General features: G+C 37.7%; 1 long non-coding RNA gene across 1 annotated transcript; it reads left to right on the top strand.

The window, feature by feature from the left end:
• The first annotated feature begins 744 nt into the window (after window positions 1-744).
• LOC132325782 (uncharacterized) lies at window positions 745-11707 on the top strand. The gene is made up of 5 exons (XR_009486017.1): window positions 745-1303; window positions 2863-2973; window positions 3829-3908; window positions 8039-8205; window positions 11458-11707. It is a non-coding gene; the product is annotated as an uncharacterized LOC132325782 (long non-coding RNA).
• The last annotated feature ends 4311 nt before the right edge of the window (window positions 11708-16018 follow it).

Genomic DNA, 16018 nt, shown 5'->3' on the forward strand with positions numbered 1-16018 from the left:
GCAGGCACAGGCGTGCTGGGGGGGGTCAGTGCCAAAGGATGTCACGTCTGTTCTTAATCATTATTTTACTGCATAGATATATCAGACTGCTGGTTTCTCAGATTGTTTCCAAAGATGTCACCAGGCGACACTGTTCTCTCTGATTTCATTTGCTGTTTCAGGAGCGTAGCTCACTCTAAGTTGTAGCTAGTGCTATGCATGGGACAGAAGAAAGCATCCCCCACAGTGATGTATCAGTTGCTTTCCAAATTGTGCAGCTGAGCAGCCCACCAAGCATATGGCCCTGCTCCTGCTTCTGTGCAGTCCTACCCATTGCTTGGGTCTCACTCTAGTGGAACACAGAATGCTGAAAGTGATTTAGAACCAATCACCCCTTCCAGTATTTTATAAATTGAAAGTGGACCCTGCATTAAGAAAGATTCCTGAAATCTTCTGAAGCTCAGCTCCAGAGCCTTAGCTTACAGTTGGTCCTGAAGTTACTCAGGAGTTCTACAGATCAAATAACTCTCATTAAAAATAAAATAACTTTTTTTGCCTTTTTTTTTTTTTTGCTAGATTTGCTTCCTTGAAGAGGCAGGCAAATAATTCAAGCCACTGAATTCACACAGAAAAGCAAAATTAAGACCTCAATGAATTTGCCATCATACATATATGCATGTAAAAATTAAAGATTGTTGAGATTAAAAATTGCTACTCAAAGTCATTAATGACAATTTATTTATGCATTGTAAATTACATGTAAATATACATTTCATGCATGGGGGATGCTGTCACACAGTAAAATAATGAAAAGCAGACAGTGTTAGTGACAAGTCATGTTTGCTTGCTGGACCAATCAGCAGAAGAAGGGAAATTAAAAGCTACCTATTTTCAGATACATAATATAAAAACTGTATTTTATAAAGAAAATTACATCTCTCTCCAGCTATTCAAATATGGTAAGAAACTATAGATAAACCAAAGATTTTTTACGTTGGGTGTTTTTTGTTATAGCATTTCTGAGTCCAATGCAATGCTTCATCAAATTGAGTGAACAGGAATTTTCGGAGGTCATTAAATGTCCAGTGTTACACAGTATTATACAGACAGTGTTTATCTCCTGATTTAAATATGAAATTTCCTTTGGGTAAACTCAGTTTATAATAGTCACAGTGTCTAATTTGGTTTTGGTTTTTTTGGTTTTTGTTTTGTTTTGTTTTTGTTTTTTTTTTTACTTTCAGTACAAAACCTGTCAAAGAAGAAATATTTTCAACATGAAAGGCACCTTTTTTCTTTGCATTCTTACTATGGCATTGTCCGGCAGGTCAGTCACTGTTATTATGTATGAATATATTTAAAATTGTATTGAGATATATTCAGGTCTTCTGAACTTTATCTAAAAGAGCAATTAGCTCCACTATTTAACAGCTCCATGTAAAATTTTAAAAGATGTTATTATACTAACCTTTGATCTACAAGTATTTGGTTTTGTTTCTCCATTTGCAAAAATGATGGCAGAGTGCTATTTACAATTGTTGACTACCAAAATAACGGGGAAAGAAAGTCCCAAATATTAAAAATCATTAAAATAACTGACACTAGCACTCCCATGTTAACTGTGTATACTTCTGGTAGGTGAGTGGGAAATCTGCCCAGAAGACTGGAGGGATAGGAATTCACATCAGTTTTCAACCTCTCCCTGCTCTGCATGACTTTCATTGAAAGAAAATGAGTACAAAGAAATTGGCGTCAAGCAAAAAGTAATAAATTTAAAATAGTTTTTGGAAGTACATTTCATGTGTTTGTTACCCTGCAGGTTAGAAATGCTGTATTCTCAGGTATGAAACATTAAAATAGTTTACTTTTTCTAGATCTTCTAGGCTTTGGAAATGGGGTTTAATATCTCATGATATGTAAAACCTACAGATAAGCCTTTTGAGAAAATGATATCAGGACTTTTACAGAATACCAGTTTTCAGGTATAAGTCCAGAACTGTAGTAAAACCAGGGGCAGTAAGCTTTTATTATTATAGTACACCATAAAAAGAAATTCTGAATCTTTACTATTAAAAAGATAAATGAAAGTCAAAGGGAAAATCTGAGAGTAAAGGCCCATTTTGTTTAAATTAAGTTCTGATTTGTTTTGGTAAATCAATGACATTTGACTAATGAATCATTTCTTCAAGAAATAAAACAGAACAAAGTAATAAATACATATTTCCTTTATTTAGTAAATACTTTACTGAATATCAAAACCAGCAAAACCCATGAAGAGCTTATGATAATCTCAGGCTGTGGGACATTCTTACTGAATTTAGGGATGTATGGCTCTCCTTGAGGAAAAAAACCCTTTAAATACTATTCTTTCACAAACTTCTTTTGCATTATTCCTCCAGCTGCTTCTTCATACTGTGTACTGAACTAGCAGCATGCCCGGGGTATTAACTGTAAGTGTTACTCTGGTGCAGCAAGCACACACAAAATAGTAGCTAATTTTGACAGCATTTTTCATACCTACTTTTAAGCACCTACTTTAAGCATCTCACCTTCTCTATCTCGGCTCTCCTCTGCAACTTATGATGGTTCCAGGCTGGTGAACTCAGAACTGAGTTAGCCATGAACCTCACTCCCCATGCCAACTGGCAGAAATGGACTTTCCTATTCATTCCAAAATCCAGTCTAAAACTATGGTCTAGGCAAAAAGACAGTGAGCAATTCCAGTAACTAACAGGAGTTTCAAACCAAAGCTTGAAAGATGCATTCAGTTCTGAGCATGTTATTGATTGTGACAGTATTTGATGCCCTTTAGCCGTGCTCACTATTCTGCAAGGAGGGTGCAGGATTGTTTTTCATTGCTCACCTTTGTTTTTCCTCTTATCCCAGGCAGATTATTTGTTTCCAAGACAGCATAAATCACCAAGTGTCACTGAGAAAGTGAGGAGGAAAACAGAAAGAAGCATCAGGGAGAGCACTGCAAGAGATCTTCCAAAGCATGTAAGGCTTTCTATGAACTGAGAAGTTAAGATAACGGGGTCACAGAAATGTGAGTCTATTTTGTCCACATAATGGTTTGAACAGCATGTTTCCTAGATCATAGCCTTTCTTGCAGGAAGCTCTATCTAAAGTTTGTGTCTCCAAGAGTAACAGCAGTTCCTGTGAGTAAAATGTCTATATTCTTTCATTCTCTGACTGAAAGCAGAAACATGATTTATTATAAACAGTAAGGTCTCCAACGCCCTTTTCTTTTTGTAACTGGTTCAGAACAATGCAGTACTGAAAGTAATCACACATTCAAATACAAGGAGGTGTGAGCTTTCAAATATACTGAAAGTGAATATTCAGAACATCACATCCTGGTGTTTGCTTCTGATGTTAAAAACCTGCTGTGCAAACCAGGATGCATGTTTTCAAAAGTCTATAACTTTGTCATTTTGAAGCCAGATTTCTTCAAACAGAGCAAGGCACATATTTACCATCCAAGGATTTGTGCCATTTGTGCTGACTTTGGTACCCTTAATGGAAACTAATTTTGAATTTCCTTGAATGCAAAAGTACATGCAAATAAAATCTTCACAGCTCATTTTTAGATAAATTTGTTTAGGTGCTCTGAGAAATATTTTACTATTAGTTTCTCTTTGCTTGAAGTTGGGAAGGTTTGATGTTGTCCTACCAGAGAAGAGATGACCTAAAAACCAGAAGAGATGGAAATTAATTTATTATGTGATAAAAACTGTATATCTAATATAATTGTATTGCAAACATGGCACTATGCTGTAAATATTTAAATTAGCAATGAAATGAATTGTTTATAATGAGCCTTTTCAGAGGTGTATTTTAAATGTCTTGCAGAAATCCAGTGCCAGTGTTTTAGCCTGACAAGAAATAAACCTTTGACTGTTCAGGACATGGCTCTGAAGCATCCAGGGCAGGTATGCTGCTCCTCCTCAGTGATTCCACACACTCGTGTTTGGTTCCATAAGTCTCTTGAACCAAGTTTGGAAGCTTTGCCTAATTTGAAGGGAGATTTGGATTTGACTTTGTACTCTAGTCTGAATGCAGCAACACAGAAAGACTTCAACTCTGTGGCTGTATATAGGAATGCACATACTGTTATTAACACTTTTTCCCTAAAATGTAGTACTAGGAACTTTAAGGGTTTTGGGAATCTGGTTAGAAGTAGATCTGATGAAAAATGAGAATTCATGAATTTTGAAATATATTCTCCTTCCTGAACCAACCAACCAACCAACCAACCAACCAAAAAAAAAAAAAAAAAAACCACCAAAACCCAAAAAACAACCAACCAACCAAAAAATAAAAAGGAAATAAAACCTCACAACACCAAAAATCCACTCAAACAAACAAACAAAAGTAAAATATTTCTATCTCACCCAAAAAATAAATCTCAAAATTCAGTCTGGCAATAGGAAAACTTCAAAAAGTCCCTCACTAAATCACTAATGTTCTTGGCTCTGATGGTATTTTCATTTGCTGTAAGGACATCAAGTGCTCTGAGTCAGCTCAGTTAACCTGTATTCTTCTGACTCAGAGGGGCTGTAACTCAAAAAAAGGTGAGCAAGAAAAGCCCAGAGTGCCTCTGTCAGGCTCCCACATCATCCCCTGCTCCTGTGGTACACTCCCTGAGGAATCCTCCACTCACTCTTTGCATCATCCATAAAACTGGATGTGCAGTCCAGCCAAGCAAGCCCCATCAGAAATAAGCCACCAGCCCCATGTGGAATCCAGCTGCAAGGCAGGTGTTCTACTGGGCTCCAAACATTTAGACTGGTTTAGCAAACAGTAGTACTGGGACTCAGATTTGATTTAGAACTGGATTATTTTTTGTATTGATTTTTCCAATTCAAATTATACATATTCTGTGAAAATGCTTACTTTTGCAAATACTGTGCTTTCCTCCCTTCCTAATTAGGTAGCAAAGTACTAAAGTATTTTTAAATAAGCTGATGTAACTACAATGATGGCACATCTCTTGTTCAGGACTGACTGATACTATTAATTTACATGGCTTAATTCTTCAGTGTAATGGTGACATTTTGTTTGGTTCTTTAAGTAGCTAAATCAAGACTTACTGATTGGACTAATCAGATAAAGAAAAATCTCCTAAACTGGAAAGGAATTACTAAAATATAGAAACAAGAAATTACCTTTTTATTACTTTCCCAAAAGCTTCATCAGGTACACACTATCTATAAATACTTGGAATTTCTGGTTTTGACGATCATCCTGGCCTTACATGAAGAAAAGAAATTTTGCCACTCTTTTATCTCCTTTTTCTGCAGCAACTCTCTGAAGCAGTTTTTCAGAATGGTTGATATTGCTGCAACTCAAAGCTTAAACTGCTGTAATGAAACTTGAGTTTCTCCATTTGAGCTAACACACTTCCAGTACTGAAAACCACAATACCAGTGATTTTTTTTTCCTTTATTTTGTACCACAACTAAATTGGAAGGAAAAGTGTAAGACCTTCCATGTATTAGTATGTGCCAGCAACAAAACTGAGTACAAATCAATAAATTCACCTTTCCAAGAAACAGTAAAAATAAGCATATTTAGACGTATGTTCATGTTCTTGGTATGTTGCAAAACATGGTTTTCAGTTTCATTTTTTGGAACTCTTCATACCTCACACATGAGTGGGCTGTTTTACACTCTCATGGAAATAAACAGACCATGGTAGCAGAGACATTACCCTCAGCTGTATGAGGGATCACAACTCTCCCAATGGGAGAGATGAGAGCACTTTAAGGGGAAAAGGAAAAAAAAAAAAAAAACTCTAATAGGTGAGATGCTGTTTTCAACCAGAAATATCCACCGAGAGCTAGGAGTTAAAAAATTAGAAAGTTAATAATTTGTGATGGAGAAGAAAATATGTAATCACCAGAAATTTGCGTGAGATAAAAAACCCAGCTTTAACATATGTAAAAACTCGTTCCCTCACTCTTTAGAACACAAAAGGGACAGGCAAAACATCTTTCCCATCACAGCTGTAAATTTCAAGGTAAATTTAGCCAGGTACCTAAAGCACCTTTTTGGTGCTGCCTGGCCAACTCTCAGTTCATTTAAACACGGATAAAGTCAAAGTACCAGCAACTCCCCCTCAACTGCTGCAAGAAAAGCCCCACAGCAGGTTTTACTTGCCCGTGTTTAGTGGGCACTGCTACATAAGCAAGCCTTTGGAGGGTACTGATCACACTGCAAAAGAGATTGAGTTGAAGGCTTGAACACTCTGGTTGCTAGCAGGATGGGGATGAGTGTGTAAGGGCAGTGTAACTTCACTGCAGCAAAATGAATTACAGGACAAGTTCATTTTTTACTTCCAGAAATCGCTGCTTGTTTTGTTTCTCTTGCACAAGAACAAAGCACATCTTAAAACAGGGCAACTGAAATAATAAATGTGTGAAAAGTGAAGGCAGCAATGAGTATTCACAAAAGAACAAAAATGGGATTGGTCAGCCTGTTTTGCAAGAACATGGCTGTTCTGGCAATTCATGTTCACAGGGAGAATCTTCCCGAGTTTGATAATGCTCTCTTTTGAGCCATGTTTTTTTTTTTTTTTTTCAGATTTGATCAAGAAATTGAAGTTGAATCCAATTTTATAACTGAAGAGTTTAACCCCCAAGAGAGCTTTATTTCCAACTACCAGATTTAGAGTTCCAAGTACAGCAAATAAAGAGCTGGAAAAAAAATTCATCCATGACCAGTCAAAAAAATTTTCCAGCTTTTACTAATCTCTTAAAATAAAATTAAAAAAACCCGAAAAGTTTTAGCAAAAGAAGGTATCCTGTTTCTTTGCCTCACTGTCCAGGCAACAAGTCAGGGAATAAAAATGCTGTTTACAACAGAGATGCAATCTTACAAAAGAAATTAGTAAAGATGGATTTTGTGGAAGTCACCTAAAATCCAGAACAAAGGTTGTAAGATTTTTAAATGGTATATTTCTACACTTAACTGCTAATAAAAGTGGGTACTAATTGTTAGGCCCAAGAGTTATATGGGAGGGACAATTAACATGTTGTTCTGTTTTTGAAGTATCTGTCTGCATTAACATAGGGCATTGTAGTGCAGATTACATTGAAATGCTGACTACTCTGCTGTAATATTGCTATGAGTAAAACAGTCCTGTAGCAAAGAACTGATTTTTGCTAACTTAGAAAAGGTGAGTATTGCTCTGGTTTTGATATTTTAGATGGTCTGCTTGATAAGTAAATATATATATTAATTTCTCACAGGGATTTGACATTTCTTTCCACAAATAAATGGTTTCCACTAGGAGTTTTTAACCTAAAACAAAGCAGTTTTGTATACAAACAATGCAAAAGTTGTGACATTATTGCCAACTTCTCCTTGCTTAATCTCACAGGATATAAAAAAAAATTAAATTTTAGGTTTTAGTTTTAGACCAAAATCATATTGCTGTTGGTCAGGTTAGTTTTCTTTGCAGCAGTCAGCCCTAAGAGAAACCAGCGCTTCCGACCTGCTGACAAATTACATTTAGATCAATGTGCCAAGATCAACGCAGTCAGTATTTTCTATAGCCTTGGCCATATCAGATTTTCAGCTTCACAATTTCGTATCTAGTTGTTTTTGTCCAAAGTGCCAAACAAAGAGAGGAAAAAGGGACAGTTAATTGTCACAAGCAGAGCAAAAGCAGCATGTTTGCACATGCTAATCAACTCCCTCTGTGTGTTTTCGTTTTCTCCTCCGTGGGTGCGGGCAGAGTGGGTAGGAACAACTTCTAACTCAACAGCTCTGCTTCTTCCATCATTTCCCCTTCCCCTTTGTTCTCTCCTGCAAACAAAGAAGTTTCTCCTACCGGGCTTCTCCTCAGCCTACCAGGTCTGGCTCCTTTCTGCTCCCATTCCCCCACCGCCCCGCGGTCCCTTCCCCCATCGCCTGGTCTGTCTCCTGCCTGTTCCCACTGGTTTTCCATCCTCCCTCCCATCACTGCTGGCTCTTTGTTCCCACAGGGCTCTGGAGATATGCAGCAGGAGCTCACCTCTTTCTTTTTAATTCTTTCTTTTTTTCTTTTTTTTTTCAGGGATGAAACATGGAACATCTGAAGCCCCACTGACTGCATATGAGAAGACAGCAGAGGAAAGAAGCAACCAGCCTTAAGAAAATGCTAGCATTGAACACAGCCACGTTTTCCTCTAGAAGACCCACAAGTCCCAAGAAAGACAGTGTGCAGCTGTGACAGATTGCTGTGTAAGTGATCTGTACAAGACTAAGAGCTTTCCTTCACAACAAGTTTAACAGCATTTTAAGAAACACATTTATGCCTGTAAAGGAAAGTGAAGGAGGAGGTGGGGTGAAGTTGCCTCATAAGGTTTTCAGAGAGCTCTTACCCGTAGAAATAATGGATGTATTTTCAAATCTGTGTACAGATGTTTCACAAGGAACTAGAGCTTTCTGTAGTGGAGTACAGCAAGGCCTCAGGTGCACAGTGTTAACCTGTGAAGGAGGTCTGGGTAAGAGTGCTGTATTCCCTTTGAAAAGGAAGAGAAAGCACTGCTATCATTTTCCCAGCTTTGGAAGGGCATATGCCAAATTTTTCATCAAAATCATAAAAAACAACTTTCACCACTTCCATATTTTGATTAGGGGCATAACTGCAAAAACAAGTTTAAGCAACCAAGAGAAAATGTTTAAGAAGTGCTGTGTCTGTTCTTACCTATTTAAAAATTAACTCTATCCTGGCCAAATCCAGGACATAAAGAAAAGCAAGATTGGAAATGAAGCCCTTTTTATTTCTAATCATGTTCTTCAAAAGTCCTGCCTGCTTCCAGGCCATGCTTGAAATAATCATGTGTTACCCAAATCTGAGATAATGGAACAAGCAGCAGTCAGACCAGTGCAGCTTAGATTGCATGGCAGCGCTGAGGAAGCTAAAGGTGCCTACAAATTTGTTATCCCTAATATCAGAGATCAAAAGAGTAAAGTGCTGCTCTGCAGCACAGCACGTAAATTACTTTATAAGGGAATTCTCATGCATCCTGATGGATCTATGAGAACTGGCAGACACTAATAGGCAGTAAAATAATTTCTCTAGAAGTTCACCTCTGCAGTTTGTTTGCATACCTCTCTGGGACAGAAGTGAAATTTGCTAGTGTTTCCCCCTGAATCCTCCTCCCATGCATTGAAAACAATGAAATTCTATTTGAATTAGGACAAGGGGAGCAGCAATTTAAAGGGGCACTAAAGATTCAGTCTCTTAATCACAACTGTGACAAAATGCTGTCATTCTTGCCAGCAATTCCCTGGCAATTTACAGTACTCCAGTGTAAAAGGGGGAGACCTTGCATTGCAAAGAAACCTGACGAGATAACCAGGTCTTCATCCACTGATTCCCCTTTCCTGGCACAATTGCACACATCCTGGGGATCACCAGGTACTCTGTCATCCTGAAGCCCATTCAGGAGCTATATTCTGACCCTGACATTGAATCTAAAGTTATTTAGAAGTGAAGTCAGTGCAGAGGCTGGCTTTTGAATAACCCATTTAATGAGGAGGGCATTTCAGTAGGACTGTGTGAATGCACACCAGCAGCCCCATTAAGCACCTCAAGAGTTTTTACTATAGGGGCAACCTAAAACCACTCTGCCTGAACTGTGGTTTCTGCTGCTGCCCAAAAGGGATCCTCTTCCTGCATATAGGACAGAAATTAAATTGCTGGGCAGGTTTCCCCTGCGAGGTCCTGGAACCCTAGGTTTCCGCAGGTCTAGGAGTTGTTTTAGGGTATAAGAAAATAAATACATAATTAGGAGTTTGAGAAAGATCTGAGGACTTTGAAGATAACATCCCAAAGCAAAGAAGACCTCAAGAAAGAGTTAGGATTTTTTCTTTTATGTCATTGCTGGGCTGATTTCCTGCTGGACAATTGCTCAAAAGTAACAAAAAAAAAAAGTTGGACTGACGATGGTAAGTTAAATAGAGTCAAATAAAGACATATTTTTATCTCCATATAACTGAAGCCAAGTTAAAATGTAAGGAAAAGCAGGTTGTGTAAAGGCCAGGAAAATACCCCAAGGATCAATATGAACTTCAAAAGATTGTGATGTTTTCAACAACCTGTTAATTGCTGGTATATGAGTAAGTGCCAAACCCAAATCATCGTTTCAAATTATGTTCCAAAGCAAAACACATAGCAATTTCCAACCCCTGTTAAGCAACACAAATAAAAGACTCCACATACTTGTGGGTGATTTTTGAATTATTGTAATTCTTATGACTCTTATAGGTTGCATTGACTCTCAAATGAATCTCTACTTTCATTACCAATCACTGCTATTTTCAGGCCTTGAATATTTGAATATTCTTCCTGTGAGATGCTCACATAACTAGCAGCTGCAAAGATGTGTTTTTAGCCTGTAATCTGGACACTTTTGTCAAGAGAAATACTATTAAATTACCATAGCTGTTCTTTGGGCAAAACTCTTAAGCCGTCTATTACATGTGTTCCTTTAGGGTGAAAACATTCTCAGATAAGTTTCCCTATTTCTTTTGCTTCTCTCTTTATAACTAGCTGATGGGAAAAGGCTGAAGGAATGTTAAGTATGATTCATTTATTTTAAAGCATATTGCTAATCCAGCACCCCTTTCCAGAACAGCATATTTCTGCTGACAGCCCTTTTACACAAGATCTTCAGCCAGTTTTCCAGGAGAAGTTTCCAGCATCCTGTAAGAATAATTTCCTTTTCCAATGAAGTCTTCTAGAGTTGTAAATTTATGTAGAATGCAGAAAGTCATTTCAAAACTGATATGAAGTGGGCAATTGCTTTTCCCTTCCTGAGGTTGCCATGGGTTTGTTCTCTTGAAGGAGAGTCTCATCTTTCAGGTAAGGACTTCCAGCCACAGGAGTTTCTCTGGTGCTGTGCACAGAGCTCTTCAGCTGCAAGTGGAAGGGAAGATGGAGCTCCTGCAGCCTCTTCAGGATTTCTACTTGGCAGCCTAGTAACCAAACACCAAAGTGAAAATAATTAGAAGGATTTGGGATTTTGTGTCAAAGTTTCTCAACTGAGGCACCTCAAATATATCCATTGAAAACCCCCTCCTATCCATTACTGTCCAGTTACTGTTCAGTATTTCTGTTCAAATGATGTATTAGTTGGTCAGAGGCTGTTGAAACATCACTTCTAATACTTCATAGCATCCTTTATAAATAATTTGGTTTCTGAAGATTTTCACATTGCTTTCTTAACTCTGAGATAATTTATAGACAATTCTGTCTTTTTTGAAAAATATTTAAGAACTGTGAATCTTGTTTTGAATCATGCTTGAAGTTGAATCCAAATTTTTATGGTAGGAGACAAAACTTATCTCCACCACCACTTTAAATACGTTAGGGATCACTGTTTTCCTTGAGTATCTCTTTGAGTCAGAACATTGACAATGTTAGGAAAACTTATTTTTTGGGAGAAAGACTCAAGGGTAAGATTTTATTCCATTTGTATCTTTCAGATTGTTTTTGCAAGGCTCTCTGAAGAATGAGCAGTTGTCTTCTCTGTCCTTCACGACAGCTGGTTGATATCCATAAGGCTTCCTGGAGCTCTGCTTCCTCTTGGAAGAAAATCTGGAATTCTGTTTTCTTCTGTATTCTTGTTTTTGTTTTTTTTTTTTTACTGGAGTGTTTAAGCTAAAAATGTATCAAAATTCTGTGGTGAAACTTAGGCATGAGAATCCAATTCAATAACTTAATTTCTGCTTAAAATTTCTGTGTCCAGTGCCATTGATCATATCACAATGAGTTTGGCTAGCAAAGCTGAGAATATGCTTTCTGTGTTTGAGGGCAGGTGGGAAATGGAGTTTGTGGGGGCTGAATTATCCTGGTTTCTTACAGTTCTTGACTTTGGTGGGATTGTAGGTATTTAGCACCCCTGATTAACAGGTAACTTATTTAGGTGTTCAGTTGTAGGCAGTCAGGCTGAATTTTGAGTTATTTTTCTTTCTTGAGGTTGGATACAAGAGAGAAGAGGGTGGCATTTTTTGTCTTGTAAGATTTAAGAGCATGGAGGGAAAGAACTGGTTTGAGGCTACATGTCAGGATATGCCTTGAAGGAATGGGGTTAAAGCTAAGCAGAGTAAAATGCAGAGAAAAAAGCTTGCAAACAAGATACATTTGTCTATAAGAGTGTTTTCCAAGACACCCAAAGAAAATGCTAACATGCATGGACATTCAAAAGTACTCTGGGAAAAAACCCAAAAAAAAAAAAAAAAAAAAAAAAAAAAAAAAAAAAAAAACCAAAAAAAGCATTTGCTGGACCCTGGATGGAAACAATTTTCATCTCTGATATTGTCACTGAATATTTGGTGTGAAACACAGTGATTTTGCTTGAAAATACATGGGGCAGCCAAAAGCTTGTAGCCACTTGTGCCTTGCTGAGAGATCAGCTTCCATAAAACAGAGCTCCTTCAAAGAGGGTGCCACGCTGTCAGCACATCTGTCTCCAGCAAGGGAAGGAAGCACTGAAGGTGGAGGATTGCTGTTCATTAATTGCATCATACTGAGCTTCCAGGCAGACTTGAGATGGCCAAAAGGTGGAGATTTTTAGGTTCCTCCCCCTACTTTTCTATCTCCTCCCCCCTTCCCAAAATAAGCATTTTGCCAAAACCTCCTTGTGGCAGAACAAGGGTTTTTAAAGGAAAGTCAGGAACAAAGCAAGAATTTTGGAGACTAGGTAAATTCCAGTCCTTTCTTTCCTGAAAGGAAGACTTGTAATGTGTACACTCTATCAAGTTACACTTCTTTTTCACTGCTGCTCAGGGTGCAAATCCAAAAAAAAGTTAAACATATAAACAATAATAAAATAGGGTCACAAGTCATTATACAGCCTTGTAAATACAAGAGTCTTCTAGTCATTGATCTAAGAACAGAAATTGTAAGAACTGGGGACATAGTCATACTTTGTTCAGTTTTATTCATGTGTGGATTACTCATGGAAAAATTTCCTATGCTTTCAACAGAAATATTTCTGAGGTAAAATCTGTAGAAACTAGCTGATACTTAAGAACTTTTTTAGCATTAAGGGTTCATTAATGAAATGAATTTGTGGGGTTTGCAATTTCTTGATTAGAAATGCATCTTTGACTAATTTACTTAATATTGTGCCAGTGTTGTGCACTGTAATCTTGTATTTCTAGATGTAAAATGTGGTGAAGACTTTTCAATGCATCACAACAGTTGCTTTTTGAATGGAAATATATTTACTACAAGTGTAGACAACTTAATGTGTGAGACAAGACATCTGCCAAGGATAAAGTCTTGAATTAAATCCTATTTTTATCAAAGCTGTCAATGTGTTATGGCTTGAAGTGTTTTCTTCCTAAAAAAATGGTGCCTTGAAGTTATTTTTCTACTTCTTAGATTGACCCTGTCCTTGACATCTGGACAGACAGAAACAGGAAATTAATTCTTGGGGATACATGGCATCTGCCACAAGATTCTTGAAATTAAATGCACCTGAATTTACTGACTTGGACAATAGTGAAATCTTCCTTCTGGTTTCTTTAAATTTTTTTTTGCAAAGCCAGTGTTAAATGCAAATAACAAGCTGTCTAAGGATAGAATGAGAGAAGACTTCAATTAGTAGTGTTTTTTACTAGTATAAAACAATGAATATAGCATGATTGAGATTGGTTTGAATTTGTTTTAATTCAGCTTGTTAAAAAAAAAAAAGCTGAAGAAGGCAAATGAATGTTTGCAATGTGTCTGCAAGTTTATTAATGTACTACATGAGCAGGGGTGTAAGTGGAAAGTCCATGATTGAATGGAGAAACTCACATTTCTGCAGTGTCCCCAGGGCATTCCTGGCACTGCCTCCTATGGCACAGGCAGTGATGGTTTTACAGGTTGTGGTCCCCACACATTTGTCATTTGCTCCTTATTCATCATCTCTGTTGTACCTGCATGTGGTACTGACAGCACGGATTGCTGGATAAAAAGGTGGGGCTTACATGATTCCTTTTTACTGGTTTGGAGGTTTGTTGTTTGTCCTTTTTTTTTTTTTGTGGGTTTTTTGGTTTTTTTGGGTTTTTTTGGTTGTTTTGTTTTTTTTGACAAAATTAAGGTGCAAAATGAACCAATGTCTGCAGCAGGGTGGAACTAAGTGCACTAAAATGAGCACTTTGATATAAACATCAGTGCTCCAGAAACATCCAGCAGGAAAAATGCAGCCTTGTTAGAAAATCAAACTGAATTTGCATTACCAGACATCAAAGGCTGTGAATTTTTGTTTTGACATGTAATTACTCTTCATTATGTATTATTAGCCTATTGGATGCTTGCTTGCATTAAAAATAGTTCTAGAGAAAATAAGGCTGGGACATTAGCAATGAAATTTTCTTTGTAATATTTTCACTCTGAAGGTTGCTAAAATGAGATCCTGAAGACTTGCCTGAAGTGAGACAGTGTGAGTCAGTAGAGCCCAGAATCAGCTCTCCTGTCATTAAAACATTTGTGCTGTACATTGTATCAATCATTTTCCTATACCTGAACCTGTTAAGTGGCATAAGGCCAAAAGAAGTGGCCAAGACTCCGTCAAGAGAACCTTGGCTGAATTCAAACCAGGAAACCGTAAAGAACATTTGTGTTTGTCAGAGCTTGATGGGTCCATTTAATGCAAAAAGGCTGAAGTTGGCAAAGCATTCTACATTCCTCATGGAGCCACAAGCAGAGAACCACAAGCATGTCTGTGGGTCCCAGAAGGTGCTCTCCAGGTCTGAGCCCTGTGTGCCAGGCAGAAGCTGGCACTGGTTTTGCCCATTGTGTCTCTGAGAAGACCCACGGGAGTTTCTTTAGGGAGCTTGGTGTCAGCAGCTTCTGATTTCTTTGCCATTACCACTTTCCAATGAGTGTAGCCTCACTTATTTATTCCTTGTCCAGATTTAAAGTCAATTTAACTTGTCATTGGTGTGACAGTCCTGTTTTCCTGCTCTGTGGGGTCCTTCTCCCATGTATTTTCCCTCTGACCAGACCTGTCCAGCATGATGTGCGACATGAGTGCTGTGCACACAATGGGGAGAAGATTAGCAGGGATATATGGTGGTGGCTTGATCAAATTGTGGATATTTGACTTTCTTAATAGTAAAAATATTAAAATAGATGTGGGGAAGACTTTGTTGGTGAAGTGAGTGTGGGTGAGATGAAGAGTTAGGTATAGAGAACAGAGGTTTGTCACATACAGCCTGGAAGTAATAAATTAATTGTGTTCAGAGCAGTATAAGAAAGAGTACAGAGGAAGGACATAGAAAGTGGCTCAGTTGATGTAAGAGCATGCTACATGTGAGTTCAAGATGACCTAACTCAGACTTAGTTAAGCTTCTGTCCTTTCCTCTGAATCTGCTGCACCAACATGATGAAAACAGCATCAGTTATACAAAACTGTTGGTGTCAGTCAGTGGAGGTTATCTCAGAGGAGATAAAACAGTTTTCTGTCTGAGAGCTCCCTTGCTGATGAGAGGCAGAGAATTTGTTTTCAGTAACCCTTCATTGCTGAAGCTGTCCAAATCCTTTTATTTTGTGTGGATGAGGTTGTTACTTAGAGCAAGAAATGGGGAAATGATCTTGGCAGTAAAGAGTTCAGGAAGGGCTCTAAGCTTCGAGACCACATTCAAGGCAATTACTAATTCCAAAGCATGAGATAATCTAGATTTAGACAAAATTGACAGATGAATGCTAAAAATCTTATTTTTACTTATAAAATACAAAATAGTGCTCAATAACACTGTGCATTTGCCTTTCCTGTGGACTAGTGAGGAGAAGGACAAAAAAAGCCCTTAACAGTAAAGGAGGAGGAAAAAGCCTCACAAAACAATGGAAAAGAGATTGATTTGGTTTTAAAAATTCTGCTGTTACAGATTAGGCCTTATATCTCTTTATGTAGAGGTGTTAAGATTGTCTAGCCATGAAGCACTCAGTTTGTCTTAAGCCTTACAGTAATCTTCATGTAATGTTCAAACTAGAGGAAAAAATGATAGATTTCCAAATTCCTCAAATCTTTTATTGATATTAAAAGAATTGTGA

This window comes from Haemorhous mexicanus, chromosome 3 (genome assembly GCF_027477595.1).
Source record: "Haemorhous mexicanus isolate bHaeMex1 chromosome 3, bHaeMex1.pri, whole genome shotgun sequence".
Classification (NCBI taxonomy): Eukaryota; Metazoa; Chordata; class Aves; order Passeriformes; family Fringillidae; genus Haemorhous; species Haemorhous mexicanus.